Below are 26469 nucleotides of genomic sequence, written 5' to 3'. Positions count from 1 at the left end.
TATGGTTACTGGAAAGTAAATCCCATTGAACATAGGAGTGCATACTTCCAAGAAAACATGCACAGAATTTGGCTGTAACCACTAGTTCTTTAGCATCAATTAATAGTTTTGAAATTTATTTATTTATTTATTTATTACATTTATATCCCGCCTTTTTTTCTCCAAGGAACTCAAGGTGGCGTACATAATCCTCCTCCTCCTCCATTTTATCCTCACAACAACAACCCTGTGAGGTAGGTTGGGCTGAGAGTATGTGACTGGCCCAAAGTCACCCAGTGAGCTTCCATGGCCGAGTGGGGACTAGAACCCGGATCTCCCGACTCCCAGTCCAGCACTCTAGCCACTACACCATGCTGGCTGTTGTGATTAGCACGAATGGTAACATAGCTTCCAAGACATTGTTTTGTCAGTGTACAATTCATATACATGTAAAGGCTTGCAGTTGTCAAAAAACTATTCCTTGTAGGTAAAGAGTTAGTTAAGTATAAAGCTCTCAAGTTCAAGGGGCAGAAGCTGTCTTAATGAAGAACAGCTTCAAAGGTTTTCAGTAATGATTAAATTCCAGGAAAGGTGCTACATGTATCCCTACTAAGAATTTTCTGTTTTTCTATTTCTAAGAAATGTTGATGTCATCAGGAATGGCGAAGGTTCCCTCTCCTTGTTTGAAACAGTTTTATATAAGAAGGAGTGAAAGATGTGGGTGCAATCCAGGACTCATAGAAGTCATTGGCAAAATTCTCCTTGGTGGCACTGGCGCTCGTCCTTAAACTGGTTGCTTGAGATTCAGAATCATGAACTAGGAACAAGACACCTTCCAGCTGTGCCTATGTATCTCTCTGTTTGCTTCCAGGTGGAAACTTTTTGGTTGTTGGATACACCTTGAAACCACATAAGAAACCACCTTGAAACCAGCATCCTCCATGCTGATCCCAGCTAGTCCAGATGGCAAACCAGAGCCTCAAAGGATCAGTGCACATAGCATAGTTCAGAGCAGATATTTTACACAAAGACCACGCTATGAGTGCAATCCTATGCATGTTTAGATAGAGAAAAGGCCTACAACTCCCAGCTTTCCTCAGCCAGCACGGCCGGCTGGGGAATGCTGGGAGTTGTAGGCCTTTTTTCTGTCTGAACATGCATAGGATTGTGCCCTAAGAGGTGAACTGATACATGTCATCAAATGTGTTGTTTGCAGCAGTGATTTTTAATATTAAAAGGAAGCGTGGGGGTTCCGGGTCCAGATTGGGACCACGCTATATGGGGAGGGGAAGTTTAACCCTTCCCTCTCTTGCTGCAGTCCTGAAAAAAATGTTCGTTACAAGGAAGGTGTTGTTTAGTGTTATATACTGAATGTAAATATCATGCTTTATTTTTCTTTCTAGTTGTGCCTACCTGGCTGGCAAAATACAATCTGACTTATTTAGGAGTTCAACTGAATCACTTTACTAGTGTATTGAATTCTGAAAACTTTTAGTCTTTAGAGTTTGAGGAGTGAGATATTACATCGCAAAGAAATGTACAGGTTTTGTTTTTGTTTTTTTGTTTTTTTACTGAACATGGGTTTTATTCTGGAAATATGTATCTTTTGAAGCTACTGTTCAAAACATCTTTCACAAGGGTTGTCATCAGTCCAAATGGAAGTGGCTCACTTATGTGCAGGTAACTAAAGTAAACTAAACCAGAGCCTGAATACATGTAATTTAACTTGCCTACATTTAACTTTTTCTTCCTTTGTCTCCTTCACTGTTACATTTTTAGATTGTGAACTTCTTGGTGGCAGAATTCTGTATTTTGTTGCTGTCTCACTTTTCAAGGCTCCATATGTATCTGTCATGCTACATAAATGACCTTTGCCTTGTTCATTATCAAACCGGTACATATTTACTTAGAGGTCTCTTTATGAGACTAAAATGTGCATAGAAGTACAGCCTTTTGTCCCTGTTTTTTTCTGTCAAATATTGGAGAGTATGCAAATGCAGATCTCTAGAACTTAGTAACAGTGCATCATAAGGTAAAAGTGGTAGTTTTTTTTCCAAATCATCATGTTTGTTAATGAAAAATAAAATTCTTCTGCGGCCTCCAGTCCAGTCGTGTAATTCAATCTGTTTAACAGTGAGATTTTTCCAAGAAGACAGGAAACAGTAAAAGGGCAAGGCTTTCAAAGCTCTCCTGTTTGGTTTACAAAATCCTTGTGTTAATGTAATGCTTCTAAGGAACTAGAACTCTTTTCTCCCCCCCGCCCTTTTCTCAGAATCCCATCTCTAGGAAATCCAGAGTGCCACAGGACTGTGAAACAGATAACTCAAAGTCTTTTGCCTGAAATAATCCACCTCCCTTGAAAAAGCCAAGGGTAACAGCAACAAACCCCCCAACCTCAGCCCCCAAAACATCCTTCTCTGATTGTATAGCCCGTTGTTTCTTGTACATCACACATACACAAATTCTACTGTAGAGTGATTCTATAAAGGTAGCTCTTGAATGAATCGCAAAACAAAATGCTGGAAGTTGTGGTTAGAAGCGTTGAGATTCTGGGATCATGGAACTTGGCTGAAAATTTTACGAAGATTAGTATCTAGACAGATATGTGCTTAGAAGCTTTCCATGACACCTTGCCAATTAAATCTGGGCCTATAAAGTGGATAAATTAATATTAATAACTTAGTGGACATGCCCATGTCCACCTGCTCTCTTCCTAACTTTTTAATACCAACCCATTTTTATTTTATATCTAGTGGTCTCCAGAGGTTATAAGTTGCGAAGCTATAAGTGAATTTAAGTGAACTATAAGTGAATTAGTAAGTGTTTATACATATATCTGCCATAATTTAGTTTTGAATTGGAAACGTACTATCAGTGTTCTAGCACCTACAGCAGTAATTGCTAGGTTAAAACACTTGAAGAAAGCATCAGATAGAAAGATTTAACTCAGGTAGGCCAATATATAATAGCCTGGATGTTCCCCTCTATTTAGATTAATTTCCCAATTGGCTTTTTGCTTTATTCAATTTTCCTTAGATGATTTGTCAGTAAAGTTAGTTCTGACAGAATATGCCCGATACAAATATTTTGTTTTTAATTTTACAGTGCCCACCTTACATAAAACCTGTTAAACTAACTTAAAAATGGAGCATAAGGAATACATTTGCTAGTTGCTTGTCATCCATGCATTCACTAGGTCTGTCTAAACTTGTCAGAAGAAACTCCTTAAATAAAACTATGGAAGTTGCATTAATTAAGACTCCTAGTTACCATTTGGCACATGAAGACTCATTTATTTGGGTTTGCAGCCTGTGCTTATACATCTTTACTCAGCAGTAATTCCAATATGCACAAGATTGTAGTGGATAGAACAGTAGCTTTTATTTTATTAGCAAATACAAATTGTACAAACTCCAGGATTAAAGTAATATAAAACACATTGGTACTGATTGCTAGAACAGCTTCTGTTGTTAGGTATATGTTGACCTTTCCCTTCTCTCAAGTGTCCCTTGCTGTCAGGATTACCACTGATCAGAAACATTTTTTTTCCACTCTAATTGCCAGTGCATGCCATGTAAGGCTTAACCCATACAGCAGCCTTCCTCAACATGGCACCTTCTCAATGTTTTGGACTACGGATACCATCATCCATGACCATTGGTCATTCTGGCTGGGGTTAATGGGAGTTGTAGTCCAATTATATCTGGAGGGCGCCATGTTGGCATAGGCTGTCATACAGGGATAGAGAATCATCACAGTGTATCAACAGAAAATGATGACCTGTGGCAGTGTTCAGTTTAATGCCGAAAATTCAGGCTATGTATGTCAGGAGCGCCCTAGGTGCCTCTTGCAGTCCCTTCCAATAGGCAACTCAGGACACAGACGACGAGGATTCTTTCCAAGGCTTTATTCCTTTATTACTTTATGACTCTTTCAGATACTAATCACTAGCGACTAAGCAAGGAACAGCACTGGGGAAAGATAGCAGAGTAGCCTAAGCTCCAGGTAAGGTGGTTGGTCTCCATTTGAAGGGGAACCACGGGAAGACTCTGCACTTATGGGCTATGGAGAGATCCTCCCTCTTTCCCTTGGGTCCTCAGGACGCGACCGTTGTTTGAGCGCCAAATGAGCAGAATGCCTCCTTTCGGTGCCCTCCATCTGTCGTCGCTCCCTGCGTCTGCGCCGAGCGTCCAGCGAGCCCCCCTCCAGTGCTCTCTCACTGCCAGGGTCACTTTTATCCCAGGAATGCTGGCATGAGGAATCTGTGCCAGCTGCTGTGCTTGTGAGAGATGAGCGAGCTCCTCTACCACGGATTGCTGTTCCTCCTCAGAATCAGAACTGCTCTGGAGCTCTATGAGCTCAGTTTCTACCCTGACAATGTAATTCTAAGGTTTCTCCATCTCTGTGCTGTCACTCAGTCTGAAGGTTTCCTGATTGCTTGACTTAGTGGATCATAAGCAGTTCTAGCTCCTGTAATATACCTGCAGTTCCTTGTTCTGGTCAGTTTATAATGATGTTGCAGGAAATGGTTGATCACTTGTTTCTGTAGGTCCAGGGTTCAGAACCCACAGTGCCTGATAGCTACAGACCACTGAGATATCTAGTACATTTATGGTGCAACAGGATCTATGCGAGAAGTAGCATCACCCAAACACTGGGTTCACACAACACTGTAACCCACACTCAGTGGTTGAGTGTGGGTTGTTGTTGAACTGTGGGTTAGCATGTTGTCTGAACCCAAGACATTTTCCACAAGGTGGCTTGTTAACCATGCAGCATGGCTTATTTTTCTCAAACAAGCCACCTTAAGAACCCATGGTTTGTTGTTGGGTTATTCAGGGTGGTTAATAAGCGACATCGCATGGGTAACAAGCCACCCTGTGAAAAATGTCCTGTGTTCAGACAACACACTAACCCACAGTTCAACAAACAACCCATGGTTCAACAACAACCCACAGTCACCCACTGAGTGTGGGTTAGCGTGTTGTGTGAACACCTATTGTGGTTGCTCGGAACAGACAGTAGGAGAAGCTCAGCACCACTGCTTGCTTGTGCAACCAGCCCTGTCATTTCTCAGTATATAATTTTTAAATAAATAATATAATTGTTTGTATATGTAGCAGAATGAGGGAGTAAAGGAACAGCACTACTTGAGACTGCAAGTGGGCAATGCCATTTCTGAATGCTCCCTCATGTAAAAAAGAACCCACATCTCTCTGCAAGTTAAAAAAACACACACACCCACATCTCTCTGCAAGTTAAAAAACAAACACATTGGGGAAAGTTCTAGGAAAGTTGATCACCTGAATATTATAATCATGTTTTCTTCATTTAGTCTGCTACCAATCCCTGCACACTAATCAGCCAGCTCGCTATTGAGGTAACACTTCTGGGGCAAAAATATCACATGCCTTTTTCCCTATGCCTGCCAGCACTAGGATTCCTTGCAGATGTGAGCTTTAACCTCATGCAAAATAGCCAGGAAGCAGATATCTTTGGGTCATTCTACACAAGGAGGCAGCTAGAAAACACACATATGAAGAACCCATGCATCCACTTTGTATGCTTTCAGGTTTCATTGGAAGGAGGAACTTGAGCATCCCTGTGAAGGGAGCACAGTGTAAAGACCTCTAGTAACTCGTAAACATCATAACCTTCACAAATAGTGAAGTAACATTTATGCCTCAATAATGACGCATGCAGCTTGCATTTACGGGCCATGATTTATCTCAGTTGTACTGTCACAGTGTATGCTTGTGGGAATTCAGCTGTAGAGTTGAGAGCCTTTTAAAATCTACTATTCACTTTGTGGGTTTGTAGTTTCTTGCTTGTCTTTGAATCCCTACAGGAACCCCTGTACTGGTTAATTATTTATAAGCAGTCAATACTATACTAGGTTTTCAGTGGGTTTATTTTGGACTGCAGTTTGCATTCGCTAATATTGTTTTGCTTCAGAGTTCGAGTGCTCTGGGCGTATTTTCACAGCAGGAACCTGTTTTTTTGTTGGTTTTTTGTTGGGTTTTTTGCATTGGGGTGTGAACTTGATATACCTCCAGCAACTGCATAAGAACTTGATACACCTCCAGCATAGACATAATGCAAATGGTTGGAAATCGATCCTGACGTGGAATAGGGCTTCTGAAATTGCACACTTTCAAACATACCTTTTCAGCCTTGAGGGCTAGAAAGTTGTTTTGTTGTTGTTGAAAAAAATAAAATTAGAAATGTTCAAGGATGCTGAATTGTGCTCCCAGAATGAATGTTTGGCACTGTGTAGTGCAGCCTTGCCTCTGGGTTACCTAAAATTTCTGGCCAGCTTAATAGGGTATAGTTAAATGGATTTCTCTTATAATTGTGTAATTGCATCTAGTAAGGCTTCTAATTGTTGGCTTCAACTTCTACGTATCCCTACTGTGAGCGATGGCCCACCTTGCATTCATTTTGCTTGTCTTCTTTTTCAAGCTCCACTCTCATCTGCTGCTCAGCTGGGCCAATTGTCATTTAATAAGCCTTTCTGCCCAAGTAATTCATATATGGCAGGCCTTGTGACAAGATCAATGCTTGCCTGGAAGGCTTACCACTGTATCCATTGTTTTTTACTCCCGCCCCTAGCACATATAGTCATTTCACAGACCATAGCATCAATATAAGCAGATTCCAGGACCAATTACATTTCCTGTTCCTCCTGCATCCAGAGCCAGTTGTGTCCTTTCTGTAATCTAAATAGATAGTTAATTTCTTAAGACAAATATTTTGTAAATGGGAGGAAGGAACCTTATACTTCAAACAACATTTCATAATGAAAAATAAGGAGCAATTCTAGGAAAGTTTAGTAAAACTGACTACCAGGTTCTCAGTTTCCTACAATTTCCTCTTTAATCTAGTTTCATCTTAAATTGATTTAAGTGCTTAGTTTATTTTTTATTTTTCCATCTGTCTGTCTGCCTTAACTATTTAGCGGCTGCCTCTACTTAATACTACTAGTGTGGGGGAAAAGAGGATGCTTTTTCTTTAGCCAGGGCCAGTTACAAAGTTCCTGTGGGGAGATTTATTTATTTTGGGTTGGATCTTCCCCATGGCCTGGCACTTTCAACGTTATGAGTTGAGGGCAGAATCCTCACTAAGGATTGCCACTAAGGGTGTGATCCTATGCATGTTTAGACTGGCTGGGGAATGCTGGGAGTTGTAGGACTTTTTTTTCTTTCTAAACATACATAGAATTGTGCCCTGAGCTGCTAAATAATGGGGGGCATGGCACAGGCCAAGCCATCCTGACTCAGGCGACAGCTGGAGCACTCCAGCCATAGCCTGGGGTAGAACAACTTCGCCTGGACTGCACTTTCCCACTGGGGAGGACATGGGCTCTCTTCACACCTCTCATTTTATCCCACTACAAACCGGTCCTTTGGTTCTGGATCTTTTCTGGGATTTAGACTGGCCCTGTATACAGGCATCTGTCATAGCACTTCCCACCGCTGTATACCTTTTCATGGCTGGGCAGAGATGCACGAAAAAATCAGGGCAGACGGTGGCTCCTTGCCCTCTCCCTTCCACTGATCATTGGTTCCTGTAAGATGATTGATGGCTCCGTCCGTCCCTCCACTCCTCTGCTGCAGGAGGGAAGTCGGAAGCCCTTCTAGTGACTGGGATAGTGGGCTATGGGAGCTGGTTCCCTGTCCCCCTCCTTCCTCAAACTTTGTGGCAAGGGAGAGAGAGTCTTCTCGGTGGCTTACCCTGACTGCTGCAATAGCAGCTGATAAGGTTGCTCGAGTTGGTAGTCCCTCTCTGCTAAACATGTTAGTGTGTGATGGAATTAAATACAAGTACATTGCTTGCACTACTGAGTTCTAAGGATATACCGATTTCTGGGTTTCCAACTACAGAAGGAAGACATCCACAACTGCACCAAGACATCCCTAGCAGCCCCCGCTCCCCAGGCGACTGCTTCATGGGTACACCTTCATTAGACCCGGCTTGCTTCCCACCACCCTGTGCTGTTGTTGCTCTTCCCCCTTATTCTGGCTTCCCAACGACCCTGTGAGGTGGGCTAGAAGAAGAGATAGTGGCTGGCTGGCTGGCTGGCTGGCTTCCCAATCATATGGATGTTTTCACAGGTATGAGTGCAAGACCATTCAATGGCTGTATGCACGTACATGTCAACCCTGTGCAGATGTCTGCCCCACCTTCTTCCATGTCTTCCTAGATGGTTGCCACTCAGAACAGATAGGGGCGAATGCTCCTTCCTTGTTCTCCTCAACCTCTCAGTGGCTTTTGATACCATTGACCACGGTATCCTCCTGGACTGCCTGGAGGGGTTGGGCATTGGAGATACCATATTACGGTGGTTCCGGTCCTTCCTCTCCGGCAGGTACCAGAGGGTAGCACTGGGAGAGGAGGTTTTGAACCTGTGGCCACTCACTTGTGGGGTGCCACAGGGTTCCATCCTCTCCCCGATGCTATTTAACATCTATTTGGAGCCGCTGGGGGCTATCATCAGGAGGTTTGGGGTGCGGTGTCATCAGTATGTGGATGATACGCAGCTCTCCCTCTCGTTCAAATCTTCACCAAGGTTGGCCGTAGAATCCCTGTCCAAATGTCTGGAGACAGGGAGTGGCTGGATGGGGAGGAATAAGCTGAAGCTGAACCCTAACAAGACCGAGGTACTTTTGGTGGGAGACAAGAGGAGGCTGGGGGATGTTGACCTGGTGTTGAATGGGGTACGGCTACCCTTGAAAGACCAGGTCTGCAGCTTGGGGGTCATCTTAGACTCTCAGCTGTCCATGGAGGCTCAGGTGTCAGCTGTGAGCCAGACAGCGCTGTACCAACTCCGTCTGATACGGTGGCTGCACCCCTACCTTCCCGACCATCTGCTCCCATCGGTAGTACATGCCCTGGTCTCCTCTCATTTAGACTACTGTAATGCGTTCTATGTGGGGTTACCCTTGAAGATGGATCGGAAGCTGCAGCTGGTACAGAACGCGGCAGCTCGCCTGATTAAAGGCAGCCACCGGCGAGATCACGTCACTCCAGTGCTGAAGGAGCTGCACTGGCTACCAGTTGTTTTCCGGGCCAAATTCAAGGTGTTGGTTTTGACCTTTAAAACCCTATATGGCTCTGGCCCAGCCTATCTCAAGGAGCGCCTCCAGCAACACCAGATAGGCCGCTCAACAAGGTCAACCTCGGATGGCCTTCTCTCTGTCCCATCAGCCAGGACAGATAGGCTGGTGAGGACGAGGGAGAGGGCCTTCTCTGTGGTGGCCCCTACTCTGTGGAACTCCCTCCCTAGGGAACTCCACCATGCCCCCTCTTTAATGAGCTTCTGCATTGCATTAAAAACATGGTTGTTCAGGCAGGCATTTGGGGTGGGCTAGGGTAATTTTAGAAATGTGATGTTTTTAATGTTGAATGTTATTGTGTAAACTGTTTCTATTGTTGTACATCGCCCAGAGTGGCTGGGTGACCGGCCAGATGGGCAATTAATAAATTTAATAAACAAACAAACAAACACCTTTTGGCAGTGATTGCGGTGGGAGGGAGTACTATGGAAAACCACCTCAGCATTACTGCTTTATCTAAAACAACTCCATGCACAAAAAAGAAACCATTAAAAATGACAATTCCAAGCTCTGCATGATGAATTCTTTCAGGGGAGGAGAAAAGGCACTTTTAATACCCATTGAAATCGTAACTGTCAGGCCTTTCTCCTGCGTGGCTGAGAAGGGAGACTCCCCCATCCACCTTGGGAAGAAAAAAGCCCATTAATCTGGTGAGCAAAAGGGAGAAGAAGCAGTCAATGAAGTCAGTGGGAGGAGGAGGTTCCAAGTAAATGCATTGAAGGGGATGGGAGACCTTAAGACTGCTTCTCAAAGTAGACTTAATGCACTCCTATGCATGCCTACTCCAAAGAAAGCCACACAGATTTCCATGGCACTTACTCCCAGGAAAGGGTCAGCAGTATTTATGAAGCCACAGCCTGAGTTCCGCTTCACAATACGATCCACAAGTCAGTTCAGCAGAACTCTATCTTTCAATGTAGATTTTCTTCCTGTTGCAGTTAGAAGTGACACTGGCCTCTAAACAGTTTGAGGATTGTAGCAGTAAAGCACGAGGTTTGTGGAAAAAGAGAACATGCCCCTGTGCCCTTTAAAAAAGAAATACAGCCTCACAGCCAATGAGTTTACTTGGAAGTAAGCGCTGCTGTGTTCAGGGGGATCTCAGAGAAGCATTTGGGAGGGTTAACCACGTCATAGTTCATGCGCCTGTAGTGGACAGGGAGAGAGGTAGAAATGGTCACTGGAAGCGCGGTCAGTGACCTGCCCCCCCTTCCCACCAATTTGTTGTCATGCCCAGCAACACCCCCTAGCACACGCACACACAAAGTGGGACAAGGTGCTAAAGCAGAAATACACATGGGGGAAATGGTGATTTCAATCACAAGCACAGAAAATGCTGGGTTTTCCCCATTCTCAGGTAACACAGGAAGAGGGAGGGGAAGTTGTGAGATAACAGCAGGAGAACAGCGGTGTTTAAAGCTCCTGGGGAAAACCAGTGATTAAAGAAGAATGATCGTGCTAAAAAACCAAGGTGTGAAGGCGGCCGTGGAACACTCAGGTGACAGCTAGAACACTCCCTTAGCCTCTGCCTCAGCTGGGGGAGCTTTGCTGCATATAAGCTTTCTTCAGCCAGGGAAACACACAGCGAAGTCAGTCCCCAGCCCGATACGAGAAGATGTCGGGTCTGGCTACACCCCTGATGGCATGGTGGGCATGGCCATCCCCCTGATTTCATTTGGCTCATGAAAGGCTGGGGAGGTCATTCAACACTGCCCCCCCATCCAAAAAGTGTTCTCCTCCCTCTGATTTAGTACATTTATATTATGTCTTTCTTCCGTCATGGAACTCAGTGGCCTACATAAGATTCCCAAGTGTTCTTCCACCCCATTTAACCAGACGTATCAGCAACATAACTGCATAATGTGCCCTCAGACCACGTCCTGGGAATATGCCATAGGTTCACACACTTGCTTCCTCCTCCTTTCTTGCACATTAATCCCCCCCCCCAATCCCTGGTGTGTTTTAACCATGGTATAGTGTTGTACATGCACCATCAACACCAAGTATGGTTAGCATTAACCAGAATTGCCCTTGTAACCTGAGTTTTAAACCTTGCTTTTGTTAATCAGGGTTTGGGCCAGTGCACATGCATTGCTACATCATGGTTAAAGCAAACTACAGAAGTGAAGGGGAAATTTGCTGTAGAAGGAGAGGGAGGACACAAGCCTATAGCAAATTCCCAATCTCTTAACCAAGGTTAGGAATGGGTAAGATTGTCTGCTCTGGCACTCAGACTCAAGAGCCCAGTTTGTACATGATGGTAAGGGTCTCCTGGAACCCTGGCTTATAATTTACGAGCAGTGTGCTGTTGAATAGTGCCTGATCAAACCACACTTTAGTTACCATGATGTACAAACCGGAAATTCTGCCTTGTCTCTTCCCTAGCAATCCAGAGTCATAAACCATGGTTTGTTGTTTGCAGCAGGAGCTTATCATGAACAAGCAGCTGCCTTGTTTGTGATAAGGTGGAATTCTACAGAATTCCAGCTTAGCTTGCTTGCTTGCTTGCTTGCTTTATTTATTTCATTTCATTTCATTTCTAAAATTTATTTTATTTCATTATGTGCATATCCGACCAAGTTAAGCCCTTCTTTTGTTCTGGGGGCAGGAGTATTGGAGACCATAGGCTGCCTTACCTGTTCCTAATATATACTCATCATTTTTGGTGTCCTTATTTGGAACCTCAAATGAGAATTAGGACTGTTCTCTTTACCAGAGAATAACATTAGGAATTACCTCATTCCCACACGTTATTATCTTGGCAATGTTTTACGCCAAAGCATCGTTACCTCAGTTACTGCTGCAAGAGTTTTCAGTATCACTTGGCTTAAAAAAATAAATAAATGGAGTATATGGCAAGTACCATAATCTGTCTCTGTAAACAGAGGAAAAATATTCTGATAAAGTTTTCTTTTTAGAGGTTTTTCTGCCATTTTATTTATTTTATTTATTTATTTATTAAATTTATTAATCGCCCATCTGACTGGTCACCCAGCCACTCTGGGCGATGTACAACCCACCATAAAACAATTTAAAACAATAAAATTTTACCATAATTTTTTTTTAAAAAATACCCTAGCCCACCCCAAATGCCTGCCTGAACAACCATGTTTTTAATGCAATGCAGAAGCTCATTAAAGAGGGGGCATGACGGAGTTCCCTAGGGAGGGAGTTCCACAGAGTGGGGGCCACCACAGAGAAGGCCCTCTCCCTCGTCCCCACCAGTCTAGCTGTCCTGGCTGATGGGACAGAGAGAAGGCCATCCGAGGCTGATCTTGTTAAGCGGCCTGTCTGGTGTTGCTGGAGGCGCTCCTTAAGATAGGCTGGGCCGGAACCATATAGGGTTTTAAAGGTCAAAACCAACACCTTGAATTTGGCCCGGAAAACAACTGGTAACCAGTGCAACTCCTTCAGCACTGGAGTGATGTGATCTCGCCGGCGGCTGCCTTTAATCAGGCGAGCCGCCGCGTTCTGTACCAGCTGCAGTTTCCGGACTGTCTTCAAGGGTAACCCCACGTAGAGCGCATTACAGTAGTCTAAACGAGAGGAGACCAGGGCATGTACTACCGATGGGAGCAGATGGTCGGGAAGGAAGGGGCGCAGCCGCCGTATCAGATGGAGTTGATACAGCGCTGTCCGGCTCACAGCTGACACCTGAGCCTCCATGGACTTTTGGGAGTCCAAAATGACCCCCAGGCTGCGGACCTGGTCTTTCAAGGGTAGCCGTACCCCATTCAACACCAGGTCAACATCCCCCAGCCTCCTCTTGTCTCCCACCAAAAGTACCTCGGTCTTGTCAGGGTTCAGCTTCAGCCTATTCCTCCCCATCCAGCCACTCACCGTCTCCAGACATTTGGACAAGGATTCTACGGCCAACCTTGGTGAAGATTTGAATGAGAGGTAGAGCTGCGTGTCATCCGCATATTGATGACACTGCACCCCAAACCTCCTGATGATAGCCCCCAGTGGCTTCACATAGATGTTAAATAGCATCGGGGAGAGGATGGAACCCTGTGGCACCCCACAAGTAAGTGGCCACGGGTCCGAAACCTCCTCTCCCAGTGCTACCCTCTGGTACCTGCCGGAGAGGAAGGACCGGAACCACCGCAATACAGTGTCTCCAATGCCCAACCCCTCCAGGCAGTCCAGGAGGATACCGTGGTCAACAGTATCAAAAGCCGCTGAGAGGTCGAGGAGAACAAGGAAGGAGCATTCACCCCTATCCAGAGCCCTCCTCATATCATCCACCAAGGTGACCAAGGCCGTTTCTGTCCCATGCCCGGGCCTGAAGCCCGACTGAAATGGGTCTAGATAATCAGTTTCTTCCAAGTGTGCCTTCAACTGCACCGCCACCACCCGCTCAATCACCTTGCCCAAAAATGGCAGATTTGAGACTGGGCGAAAGTTGTTCAGAACTTGAGGATCCAAGGAGGGCTTCTTTAAGAGCGGTCTTATCACTGCCTCCTTGAGGGCTGATGGCATCACTCCCTCCTCAAGGGAGGCGTTTACCACCGCCTTGATCCCCTCACCCAGTCTCTCTCTCCAGCTCATAATGAGCCAAGATGGGCAAGGATCAAGTAAGCAGGTGGTCGGCCTTACAGATGAAAGCACCTTGTCCACTTCATCAGGAGGAAGAAGCTGGAACCGATCCCACAAAACCGGTTTGCCACAGGCCACCTCTTGCTCGCTAACTGTATCCACAGTGTGCAGAGTAACACACCTAATCTGATCAATTTTATCTGCAAAGTGCCTTGCCAAAGCCTCACAGGAGGCCTTAGAATGCTCCAGTGGTTCCGGAGCCACAGGACCGACCAGGCTCCGGACCACTTGGAACAGCCTCCTGGGGCAGCACTCTGCAGACGCGATGGAGGCAGCATAATATTCCTTTTTTGCTGCCTTCACCGCCACGTGATAGGCTGAAGATATAGCTCTAGCCTGTGTCTGATCGTCTTTGGAGCGAGACTTCCGCCACCGGCGCTCTAGCCGTCTCACCTCCTGTTTCAGAGCTCGTAACCGCGGATTGAACCATGGTGCAGTCCGAGCCCTGTTCAGGGGGAGAGGGCGTTTCGGAGCCACCCGATCTAATGCCCCAGTAATTGCGGCATTCCAGCCACCCACCAGGGTCTCGACCGAGTGGCCGTTGGCATGCCCCAGAGAATCCCCAAGCGCGTTCAGGAATCCATTTGGATCCATAAGATGCCTGGGGCGGACCATTTTAATGGGTCCTCCACCCCTGCGGAGGGGTTGTGGAACCGAGAAGTCCAACATCACCAGATAGTGATCTGACCATGACAAGGGGGTGGTGGATATACCCCCGACTTCCAGATCACTCCCCGCTTCTCCAGAAACAAACACAAGGTCTAGTGCATGACCGGCTACATGGGTGGGCCCAGTTAGAATATGGTGCAGCTCCCAGGAGGCCATGGTCTCCATGAAGTCCCGAGGTGCTCCTGTGAGGATGGCCTCCGAATGTACGTTGAAGTCCCCCAACACCAGTAAGTTAGGGGACTGTACACGCACATCAGAGACCACCTCAAGCACCTCGGCCGGGGAGTCAGTCGTGCAGCGGGGTGGACGGTACACGAGCAGAATCCCCAGACTTCCCTTCGGGCCCAACCTCCAGTACATGCACTCAACAACCTTGGTCTCCCGAAGAGGGGGTCTGGTGAAGACCAAGGACTCTCGGTAGATAACAGCCACTCCCCCTCCCCGATCCCCAGCCCTCGGCTGCTGTGCATACGAAAATCCAGCTGGACACATGGCTGCAAGGGTTGGAGCAGCAGCCTCGGCCAGCCAGGTCTCCGTAATACATGCCAGGTCTGCACCCTCATCCAGGATCATGTCATGGATGAGGGAGGTTTTCTGGGTAACAGACCTGGCATTGCAGAGCAGCAAACGAAGGCCAGAAGATGGGGTCACGCCTCCCCCAGCCATCCTTTGGCTCTGGACAGGCCCGGAGCAGGGGACAGATACTACACATCTCTCCCTTGTTCCCCTTACCTGGCATGGCCTGCCCCTAGCGCTCCGCCAGCGCCTGCCGCCCAGCCTCGGTATGTTCTGGCCCCCAACACTCCCCCCACTGCCTCCATCAGGTGGACACATGCCCCCTCGCTCCCGCCTATCAGGCAGGCTACCCACCCCTAAAAACACAACAAAATCCCCCCCAACAAAATAAAACAAACAAACAAAACAATTAAAATCCCCTTAAATCCCCAATTTTACTGGTGTAATAACAACAAATAGTTACAAAATCCTTTTACTTCGAAACTTTTTTATAGTCAGTGAATCAAAGATTCTTTGATTAGGAGGTCAAAGTGAAAGTTTGAGGAAACAACACTTTAGTCCAAGGTTTTAACAAAAGCTTTAAAGCTGCTACCATGTGAAAATTATTATCTGGATCAATATTAAGACCTTAGGAAGAGTGGAAGATGCATAATTAGGTTCAGATCTGTAATTCATAATGATCAGGCAGATGCTTGGGTCCTAACAGAGTTCTCATTGGTCACCTGAAAGGCACAAGCATGTATCTATGTATGTATATTCATACCTGAGAGAGTGCCTTCTTTTTTACAACCTGCCCAGTCACTGAGGTCATCAGAGGGCATGCCCCTGGTGGCTTCACATGGACCCATGGCCTGGTTGGAGTCCACCAGGAAAAGAACCTTTAGCGTAGCGGCCCCCTTCCTGTGGAACTCCCTGCCTTTGGAGATCAGCAGGCACCAACATATAAAAAATATTTTAAAAGAAACAGATTCCAAACTTAATAAACTGCGGGTGGTCACTCAAGGAAGGCATCCTGAAGACATTGCTATTTTGAGAGGCCTTCCTTGAGTGACCATCCGCGGTTTATTAAGTTTGGAATCTGTTTCTTTTTAAAAAATTTAATTGTTTTAATATCATGTTTATTCTTTTGTCTGTTGTTCACTGTTCCGAAATCTTTGATGTGGAGCGGTATATAAATATTGTAAATAAATAAATAAAAATATTCATGTTCCACCTTTCTTTCAATGAGCTCCAGGCAGTATACATTTTATCCCCACAACAACCCTGTGAGGTAGGTTAGGCTGAGAGACAGTAACTGGCCCAAAGTCACCAAGTAACCTTCGTGGCTGAATAGTAGTTTGAACTTGGGTTTCACCAGTCCTAGTCCAATACCCTAACCACTACACTGTGCTGGCATCCTCTCCTATTCCGTCTTGCAGCAACTTACTAATTCATTATTTTTAAAAGGATTTTCTTTTTTTTTCATAAACTGTGTTTACTTTGAATGTTGCATCTCAAATTATTATGATGTTTTGCCTAAACCCCTGTAATCTACCATACTACAGTCATTAAGCTGCAGATAAAGCAGTACAGTAAACACTTTTGTAAATCCTGTAGAGCTGCAGGTAGCGATGCTTCATCGACATTTTCATATGGCATTGGTCAGTAGAGTTTTTATTGGAGAGCAGAGTTTTTATTTTTTGTTCTTCTGATATGCTACATGAGTGCAGACAAGTCCATTGTATGTATTTACTCTCTCCAGTTGCCTGGCCTTTGGAGTTTAATTTATGTCTCTTTTCAGGACTCACCTTTTGATTTTTAACCCTTGACCTGGAAGTGAATCCCACTTTGCACTTGTGACAGTATTACCAGCATCCCCTCTCCTGCAGCCTGGAAGAACCTTTACAAGGTTCCTATCTGCTGTGCCACTGATGGGCCCACATCTACTGTTTGCAAATCACTACATTATAGACTCACGTTGAAAATGCATGATTAATAAACAGTGTGTGGTTCCCAGGTAAGTTGCATGTGGTTCTTTATTCTGCAGTCCTCCTTCTGGATCAAAAGAAGGGATAGAAATCAATTAACGGCATAGATTGGAAGAACAGGAAAGAAGCAGAACGAATTGAACTTGAGGAGCTACAGATGACTGGAGAGAAACAGTGGCACAGCTTTACTTAGCTATCAAAGCTGTGCCATCTTTCAGCCTAAAGGACAGCTTTGAGGGATCCACCCTGTAGCCCAGTTGTGCTGCCCCCTGGCTATATGGTGGTTTCATGGAGGCTGAAAGGTGTCATTTAAAGAATAAATAAATACAGATACTAAAAATATGGTGCTAGCAACCACAATGATGTACAGAGCAACCCTGAAAATTCCACATGCCTGCCCAGTTAGTGTAATGGTTTGGAAGTGTCCTTGTCTCAATGAATTTAGCATTCGTAATTCCCAGTTATCACAGGGTTTGGGGGTGGGGTGGCGGAGGTGTTTCCTTTGAATTGTTTTGAGCTCCAAGAGGAAGGCAGATGTCCCATACAATGGCAGGTTTTCTGCGTCATCTGGGCAAGATACCCTTAGTGGGTCCCTATGTAGGGGCCGCGGTGGCTTAGTGGTTAAGACGCTGAACCGCAGACTGGAAGGTCGGCAGGTCAGCAGTTCGAGACCCGAGTGCTGCGTGAAGGAGTGAGCTCCCGTCTTCAGTCCCAGCTTCTGCCAACCTAGCAGTTCGAAAGCAAGAAATTGCAAGTAGATAAATAGGTACCGCCTCAGCGGGAAAGGTAACAGCGTTCCGTGCACCTCGGTGTTCAGTCATGCTGGCCACATGACCACGGAAGCATCTTTGGACAGTGCTGGCTCTTCGGCTTAGAAACGGGGATGAGCACCGCACCCTAGAGTCGGGCACGACTGGTTGGGGACACCTTTACCTTTTATCTAAATGGAGCCACCTCTTTGCCCCTGCCGCCACTGCCCCTTCACTTGCCCTCTTCCTTGTGGGCCCAGTTAGTATGGCCACCAAGAGGGGAGAGGGGAAGATGAACAGAGGCGGCAGCTGCTCCTTGTTCCTGCCACTGTTAACCTGACCTCTCTGAGCAAATGAACAGGCAATAGCAGCAAGGAGCAGCAGCAGTGAGAGTGGGGTTTCGTGGGGCAGCAGTGTGCCCCTGCTGGGGTATGGACCTTGGCAAGTGCCCGCTAATGCTGACCCCCAGTACTGGCCCTGATCCCATTGCTGAATGATCCTGGCCAATGCCTAAAGAACAGCTGGGCTTGGTGAACTAATATGGCACCACTTTGCCAGATGCTGAGAACAAGCTATCTCCACTGTGCCCTGCTGGTTAGCTTCCCAGAGAGATCTGCTTTGCCACTGATGAAATCAGAATATCAGACTAGATGGACTCTTGGACTGATCCAACAAGGTAGTTATACTTCTGTGAATGTCGACTACAAGGAAGCTGCTTTTTTCATAAACAGATCTAAATATAACTGTTTACTGTAATCTGCAAGATTAACTGTTATATAACAGCCTCTAGTAAACGGCAATTATTTTTATTATTGCAAGAAGAAAGCTGTAGCAGAAATTCAAAGTCCATGACCTCAATTGCTGTCATGCTGCTGTTTGTGTACATTTTCTTCTTTAGGAATGGCCATAATGAGAATTCTACCCTGGCCTGTAGAATTCTCCTCTTTCACAAATATCCTGCTACTGCTGCTGCTGTTTCACAAATATCCTGTTAATATGATCTGACGGGTTTTATATGGAGGAAAAGGACTGAGATGATAATGGAAGCTCAAAGGTTACTATAAAGTTTATGAGATAAGATTTCAAGATGGGATGCATGGAAACAGATGTCTTAAGAACTTGTTAGTCTCTCAGTGGCTGGTTCACACAACACACTAATCCACACTCAGTGGGTGAGTGTCGGTTGTTTGAATCATTCATGTCTGTTGAACTGTGGGTTAGCATGTTGTCAGAACCCAGGATGTTTTCTGCATGATGGCTTGTTAACCATGCAGTATGGCTTATTTTTCTCGAACAATCCACCTTGAGAACCCATGCTTTGTTGTTGGCTTGTTCAAGGTGGTTATCAAGCCACACTGCAGAAAATGCCCTAGGTTCAGACAACACAATAACCCATAGTGCAACAAACAACCCATGGTTCAAAACAATCCACATTTAACCACTGAGTGTGGGGTAGTGTATTGTGTGAACCCAGCCAGTATGTAATAATCAACCACTTCTCATATGCCCAGCTTCTGTCTTGCCCTTTTAGCCAAAACAGCCAGAATTTTAGAGTCCTAATTTGGAGAAAACCTCCCCCAAATAATCCCAAATTAAAAACAAACAACTTTCTTGTATTCTTACACCATGCATGTGTATGGAAGCGAAACCTGAAGCCAAGGAAGCAGGAATCAAAGTGGAACTTCCTAGTGAAGTTTTTTACAAGTTTCTGTATTTTTATATACTTTACCTTATGGCAGAGATGGGGACCTTTTTATGTCAAGGGCTGTATTCCCTTGGGGTAAGTTCCTGGGGGCTGTATATTGGGGTGGGTAGGGACAGAGGACAAGGCCACTCAGTTTCCTCTTTCTCTTTGCCACCCCATCTTCTCTCTCCCCTTCCCTCCTTGACAAAAATCGAAGTTGGGAGGGGAAGAAGGAGTACAAATTTTGTGACAGGAAAGGAGGTAGGCTCAGCCCATAGACTGATAGCCTGGGTTAACCATGAGCTGAGAGGCAATCTCCTCCTGAATTCCAAGTGTATGAAGAAGTGGAAGACTACAGTCATTCAGTGCGGGGGGGGGGGGGACACTCTGCACATGCTCAGAGATACTGGAACTGGAGACCCTGCCTAAAATGAGAGAGTGCACTGAGTTGTAGGGGAAAAACACTTTTTGGATGAAGAACTGCTGGAAAGAAAGTGAGAGGGAATCTAGAAGTGGACTGTTGTATGGTAGAACAGAACAGTGTACTCTGGTTGTAATTTGTTGGCAAAGGAGATAGGGATCAGTGCTTAATTTCTAAAGAGAGGTACTAGGGCTTTAATCTGTGCAGAAGACATATCATCACACAGTAAGCCCTGCTTCTTATTTCTGTGTCCGTGGAAAAGGGGGAAAGCTGAAGAAATGCAGAGGTGAGGGGAAAGCATTTGCATATACTCAGACACTCTTATTACTTAACTGTTGTACCTGCTTAACAGTTCTGCGCCATGGATTCACTGGCTGATCTTGGGCTAGTTGCACGGCTGTTCTTCAGTTTTTGGCCATGCTGGCTGCGAGATGATGGGAGTTGTAGTCCAACACTTCTGGAGTGCACCAGGTTGGGGAAGGCAGCTCTAAACAAGAAAAGTGCACATACATGCGCTGTGGTAGTATGCTTTGTAGTATGGCTTGACGGAGCCATCTGCTTGCATGTACTGTTAAGCCTGTGATTTCTGTTTGTGGCAGATTTAAATTTGAGTTGTCCGCCAGGCCACAATGCCAGACCCTGCTCCAGGGGTGGGGAACTGGTGGCTGTCCAGATGACGTTGCACTACAGCTCCTCTCATCCCTGGGCATTGGCTATGCTGGCTGGGGCTGATGCGTATTGGAGTCGACAACATCTGGAGGGCAGCAGGTTTCTCACCCCAGCTCTTCTCCTAGCTCCACTCATTCATACACAGGAGTGTCCCTCTTTACATTTGTGACACATAGGAGGATATGTTACTTTCAGCTTCTTCTCCCCATCTGCTTTGCAGACATGCTGTGCCTGAATTTTAAAAGACCTAGTTAAATCAGTGGGAAAGCATTCCTATTAACCCTTCTATTCCTGCCCTTTTAGGAGCTGCCTGGTTTCACTGGAGTGGAATTAAGTCAAGTACAAAATCAGTGTCTTTGGTTATGTGTTTTCTGTTATGTCTGTTGAGAAACACACAAACTGTACAGATCTGTTGGTAGAAAAATGACTTTCTTTGCATGCAGTGGATTAATGAAGCCAACATTTGTTTCAAAGGAGATCTTGAAAACAAATTGGAGAATGGTTATTTTGAAGGCTATTTCAGTATGAATTCACTCATCTTTATCTGGGCTGTCGGCTGCACTTAGCATTAATCATCTAATGTCCACATTGTTATGCTGTTGCTTATAGCTTTAATTAATTTCTCATGAGATTGACTTGGAGGCACCCAGTGTAGTCTACCCTTTAAATACCACATTTGCTAATCTGCATATTCTTCATCTTGTCCTTCTGATTAGCTCCTAAAATCTGATTAACTCCTTAAAAAAACCCTAGTGAGGAAAGGCATTCTTTTTTATGCTTTTATTATAAAGACCTCTATTTTTGAGGTACTAACACTTCACAGTTTTGAAGACAGTTCTTTAAGCTGCAGTCCTATACCCACTTACCTGGGAGTAAGCTTCATTGAACTTATGAGTAGACATGTACAGAATTCTTCAAGCCAGATATTTCACATAATACAGTGGGTGATTTTGATACGATCTACTTGAGGGACATAAAAGCATTCAACCTTCCATGGCTTCATTATGTGTTAGACTCACAGGATATTGCGTTCTCTACATATTATCTTCTTATTTACAGAAAAAAAACTGCATTAGTGACCATACAATTGCATCATTGCAAAATTCAAAAGAGAATTAAGGCTGCAATCCTATGCCCACTTACCTGGGAGTAAGCCCCACTGAATTCAGTGGGACTTACTTTTGAGTAGACATGCATAGGATTGCTCTGTAAGTAGGCTTTTAACTTAAGTCTGTAATACTTTTATAATAAGAGATTCTTTCTAATTTGTAGTAATATTAATGATTATTTCTGTTGGATATGGGTTTAGTTAGCTTGCTTCATTCCCTTGATTTTAAAGTGGTATTCACCACATGAAACTCTAAAACCTGCAGTGACAGTAATGTCAGAGCAAACTGTGGAATTCCTATCTAGGAGAGTTTATAATCTAATAAAAAGGCACGAGCGGAACCAGCACAGAACAGTGGTTTCCTGGAAACAAAGCAAGTGGTGAGTGGTTGCTATGGCTGCAGTGCTTCGAGGAACATATGGCCTTTTAGGAATCACTGGAGACGTTCCCACTGTGCTCCCTTAACAAATAGCTGCTACAGTATGAGCATAACGTCTGCAGCTGCCTGCTTATTCACTCATGTGCCTTGCTTATGGAAGTGCTGCCTTGATTAAAGCAGGAAGGTAGAAGTAAATGCCCAGAGTTAGGCACAAGGGAGTGTTTTCCCCCACGGGCACTAAATTCACGAAATCCCTCCCTCCCTCCGGAGGTCCTTAAGAATGTTGTACTCCTTTCCTATCACACAGCCCCCTAAAAATGCACTTATGGTTTAAATACGCCAGACTTTCACAGCGCATAGAGCAGCCTTCTCCAATCTGGGGCTCTGTAGATGAGTAGGACTACAACTGCCACAATCCTCTTGTGGGAATTGTCTGCAGGGCACCAGGTTGGGGAATGCCAGCATACACTCATCCAAATGAACAATTTGCAAGAAAACCCTTCAAAGATTCAGCTCTAAGGAAAGAGAAAAGAAGAGTGAATTCATCCCATAATTTCTCATCTATCTGACAATAGATTTATTACATAGTAAGGCCTCTTGTCTGTGTGATGCCAAGTCATTGTTAAGCATCTCTGTAGGAATTTTGGTAAAGTGCTTTAGGATCTTTCCTTTAGATGAGGAACTAGGACTCAATGGGTTGTATCCGCCATTTGTCCTACTTAGAGTAGACCCATTGAAATGAATGGACTTAAGTCAGAACAACATTGAATAATATCCATTGCCATCATAGCCAAAGACACCCATCTGGATCCAGAAATCCAAGGCCCAAGCCCAGTATTCTTATTTGCTGGATCATGCATGGTTTTTATGGGTCATTTCCTACATCTGTTCAGTGATGTGTGTTTCATATAGTGTAGTGATGATCATGTGATAAAACTCTTGTGTGATAATGGGAACCAGCACAAGATGCTGTTGTTTGTGGAATGGATTGAATATCCTATTCCTCAATTGTGTTCTTTCCCTTTTCCCTTCATTAAATTACCAGTCCAGAAAAAAGCAGAAGAGCGTAACTAAACAATACTTAGCACAGAAAAACACACGATCGATTTGCCTTTCTCATTTATAAAAACAACTGCTCACCTTAAAGAGTGCTAGCAAAATATTAAAACACTGTATTCTGATGGCATCTTGAAGGGAGCAAGGATAACCCTCTTTGAGAGAGTGGTGGTGGTGGTGCTTTGTGCAGCCCACTATAAAGTCCAAAAAGAAAGGCAGCAGCCAGCAGTAATGCATATTTAAAATGTAACAATCTAACAGTGCAAAAAATTTAACTATTTATTCTTAACATCCATATTAACCATTCAAGCAAGGGCGTATCTGTTTAAACCTGTGCACGGTAGACCTTTATGGGCATAAGAACATAGGAAGAATCCATCTAAATCACAGGCAGTTCCTCTGAACATGGAGGTTCCATTTAGCTGTCATATCTAGTAGCCATCCACAGCAAAACAAAAGTCATCACTTCATTTAGCCATCATATCTAATAGCCATCCATAGTAAAATGCAAGCCACCATTTCATCTTATAGCAATGAAATCTGTGATAATTATGCACAGTATTAAGTATGTGGAATAATATAGGTGTGGAATAGTACATTTTGGGGTGTGTTCTTTACAGCATTGTATTATTAGGTTTTTCAAATGCATTTTTTGTTGTTGTTCAGTCGTTCAGTCGTGTCCGACTCTTCGTGACCCCATGGACCATAGCATGCCAGGCCTTCCTGTCCTGCGCTCTCTCCCGGAGCGTGCTCAAGTTCATATTCATTGCATCGGTGATGCTATCTAGCCATCTCATCCTCTGCCGTCCCCTTCTCCTTTTGCCTTCAATCTTTCCCAGCATCAGGGTCTTTTCCAGAGAGTTTTCTCTTCGCATTAGGTGGCCAAAATATTGGAGCTTCAGCTTCAGTATCTGTCCTTCCAGTGAGCACTCAGAGTTGATTTCCTTTAGTATGGACTGGTTTGACCTCCTTGCAGTCCAGGGGACTCGTAAGAGTCTTCTCCAGCACCACAGTTCGAAAGCATCAATTCTTCGGCACTCAGCCTTCCTTATAGTCCAACTCTCACAGCCATACATTATTACTGGGAAAACCATAGCTTTGATTAGACGGACCTTTGTCGGCAAGGTGATGTCTCTGCTTCTTACTATGCTGTCTAGGTTTGCCATAGCTTTCCTCCCAAGGAGCAAGCGTCTTTGAATTTCATGGCTACACTCACCGTCTGCGGTGATCTTGGAGTCCAAGAAAGTAAAATCTGTCACTGCTTCCATTTCTTCCCCTTCTATATGCCAGGAAGTGATAGGGCCAGATGCCATGATCTTCGTTTTTTTAATGTTGAGTTTCAAACCAGCTTTTGCACTCTCCTCTTTCACCCTCAACAAGAGGCTCTTTAGATCCTCTTCGCTTTCTGCCATTAGGGTGGTGTCGTCTGCATATCGGAGGTTGTTGATAATTCTCCCAGCAATCTTAATTCCGACCTCTGATTCATCCAACCCGGCGTTTCTCATGATGTACTCTGCATATAAGTTAAATAAGCAGGGTGACAATATGCAGCCTTGTCGTACTCCTTTCCCAGTTTTGAACCACTCGGTTGTTCCATGTCCGGTTCTTACTGTTGCTTCTTGACCCTCGTACAGGTTACTCAGGAGACAGGTAAGGTGGTCTGGTACTCCCATCACTTTAAGAATTTGCCACAGTTTGTTGTGATCCACACAATCAAAGGCTTTAGCATAGTCAATGAAGCAGAAATAGACGTTTTTCTGGAATTCTCTTGCAAAAGACTGAGAATCAGGAGATCCAGGTTATAGTCCCCACTCAGCCATGGAAGTTCACTGGGTGACTTTGGGCCAGTCACTGACTCTCAGCCCATCCTACCTCACAGGGTTGTTGTTGTGAGGATAAAATGGAGAGGAGGATTATGTACACCGCCTTAGGTTCCTTAAGGAGGAAAAAAGATGGGATATAAATGAAATAGATAGATAGATAGATAGATAGATAGATAGATAGATAGATAGATAGATAGGGTGGGTTGAGCAATGGCACACAATATTTCAGCTTCCGCTCATGGTGAATAAATCCCACAAGCAGAGACCAGCCTCATCGGCATAAGGAACAAATGTTTGTACTATGGGGAGAACAGTTGTCTACTCTCTGGCCCTATAGCAACCTTCCCCAACCTGGCACCCTCCAGATGTTTTGGACTACAACTTCCACAATCCCTCAGGCAGCTAGGTTGGGGAAAGCTGCCCTATAGGATATTACATTCTGCAAACTAATTCAAGGTATATGCACACTACACTCTACACTGAGATCACCAATTCAGTTTTGCAGAATCCTGACTTCCTGGCTTGGATGCAGGACTTCAAAACAGGAAAGATATCCCCCCCCCCACCTCAGCTTCAGAGCTAACCATATGTTTACATTGGTTGTTGGAAAAAAAGGGAGCAGAAGGCTGCAGTCAGTCAAAAATGTATAATTTAACCCTGAGTTCCTCAACATGGTGTCTGTAGGCCCCTCCCTTGGTGCCAACCAGGCTCCCTGCGTCTTCTGATTTATTTTTATTTTTTTTAATTGACAAACAATAACTAGGAGGTAGGTATGCTACAAAATGAAGCATCAGCCTCCAGCACTGCCTTTATTTCCAAGAATGCCTCTGGGCCTCACATGGGGCCCAGAGGCATTCCAAGGGTGCAATCCTATGCATGTTTAGACAGAAAAAAAAGGCCTACAACTCCCACCATTCCCCCACCAACCATGCTGGCTTGGGAATGCTGGGAGTTGTAGGCCTTGATTTATGTCTAAACATGCATAGGATTTCACCCTTGGAATATAAACATGACAAGTGGCTGCAGCCCAGCAATTTTGGAATGTGCCCAGACACCCAGAAAAAACAAAAAAGGTATGCTGGGGAGAATTCCAGGGGCTAGAGTTGTAGGGTGGGGAGTTAGGGGGCTTGTTGGAGTAGAAAATCATGGGTTCCAAACAGTGGTTTTGTGTTTTGGAGCTCAGATCCCATGTTTACCTTGAACTTAGGTTTTGGGATGAATTACTCTTCTTTTAGCCTCACCAGTTTGCCTTCTGGGAAATGGGCATTTTGTGGTTCTCCACACCACCATAGCAGCCATTTTGTGAAAGCAGCCATGACACTCTCTCAAAATTCCAAAATGCGCTCACTGGTGAAAAACATTTGGAGACCCCTTGTTTAACCAATTAGGTTATTACAAGAGAGAGAAGGCTTCAGTACAGTTCTAAAATTAGCTGCCTTTTCCTTTTAAAGAGTTCTTTGCAATGTGCATATGCCATCTGTTTGGAATGGCCCAAACCATCTGCTAAGCCTTTTATCTGTCAAAAAAAGTGCTTTCAAAAATTCTTTTGATGAAGAGTAGGGAGTTGTATTTCAATTATAGCCTTTGTGCTGCTTTGATGGGGATTGTGGGTATGATAATGGGGTTTTGAAGTATGGTTCACAATAAGACTGTTTTGTAAGGAGCTGCCTAGTTTTTTCTCCCCCACCCCTCAGCATTCATATCCTATGGTTATAATTAGCATGCACTGAATGTTAT

At 44.8% G+C, this 26469-nt stretch overlaps 1 protein-coding gene across 8 annotated transcripts in view; it reads left to right on the top strand.

The window, feature by feature from the left end:
* The window catches only part of CRADD (CARD and death domain containing adaptor protein), a 68391-nt gene that overhangs the window by 37866 nt on the left and 4056 nt on the right, over positions 1 to 26469 (top strand). The gene's annotated exons all lie outside the window — the stretch shown is intronic.

Source organism: Heloderma suspectum, chromosome 7 (genome assembly GCF_057233095.1).
Source record: "Heloderma suspectum isolate Gila_16-S chromosome 7, 16-S_ref, whole genome shotgun sequence".
Classification (NCBI taxonomy): Eukaryota; Metazoa; Chordata; class Lepidosauria; order Squamata; family Helodermatidae; genus Heloderma; species Heloderma suspectum.
Note: the sequence above shows the minus strand (reverse complement) of the source record. Positions and strands in the feature narration are given on the sequence as shown.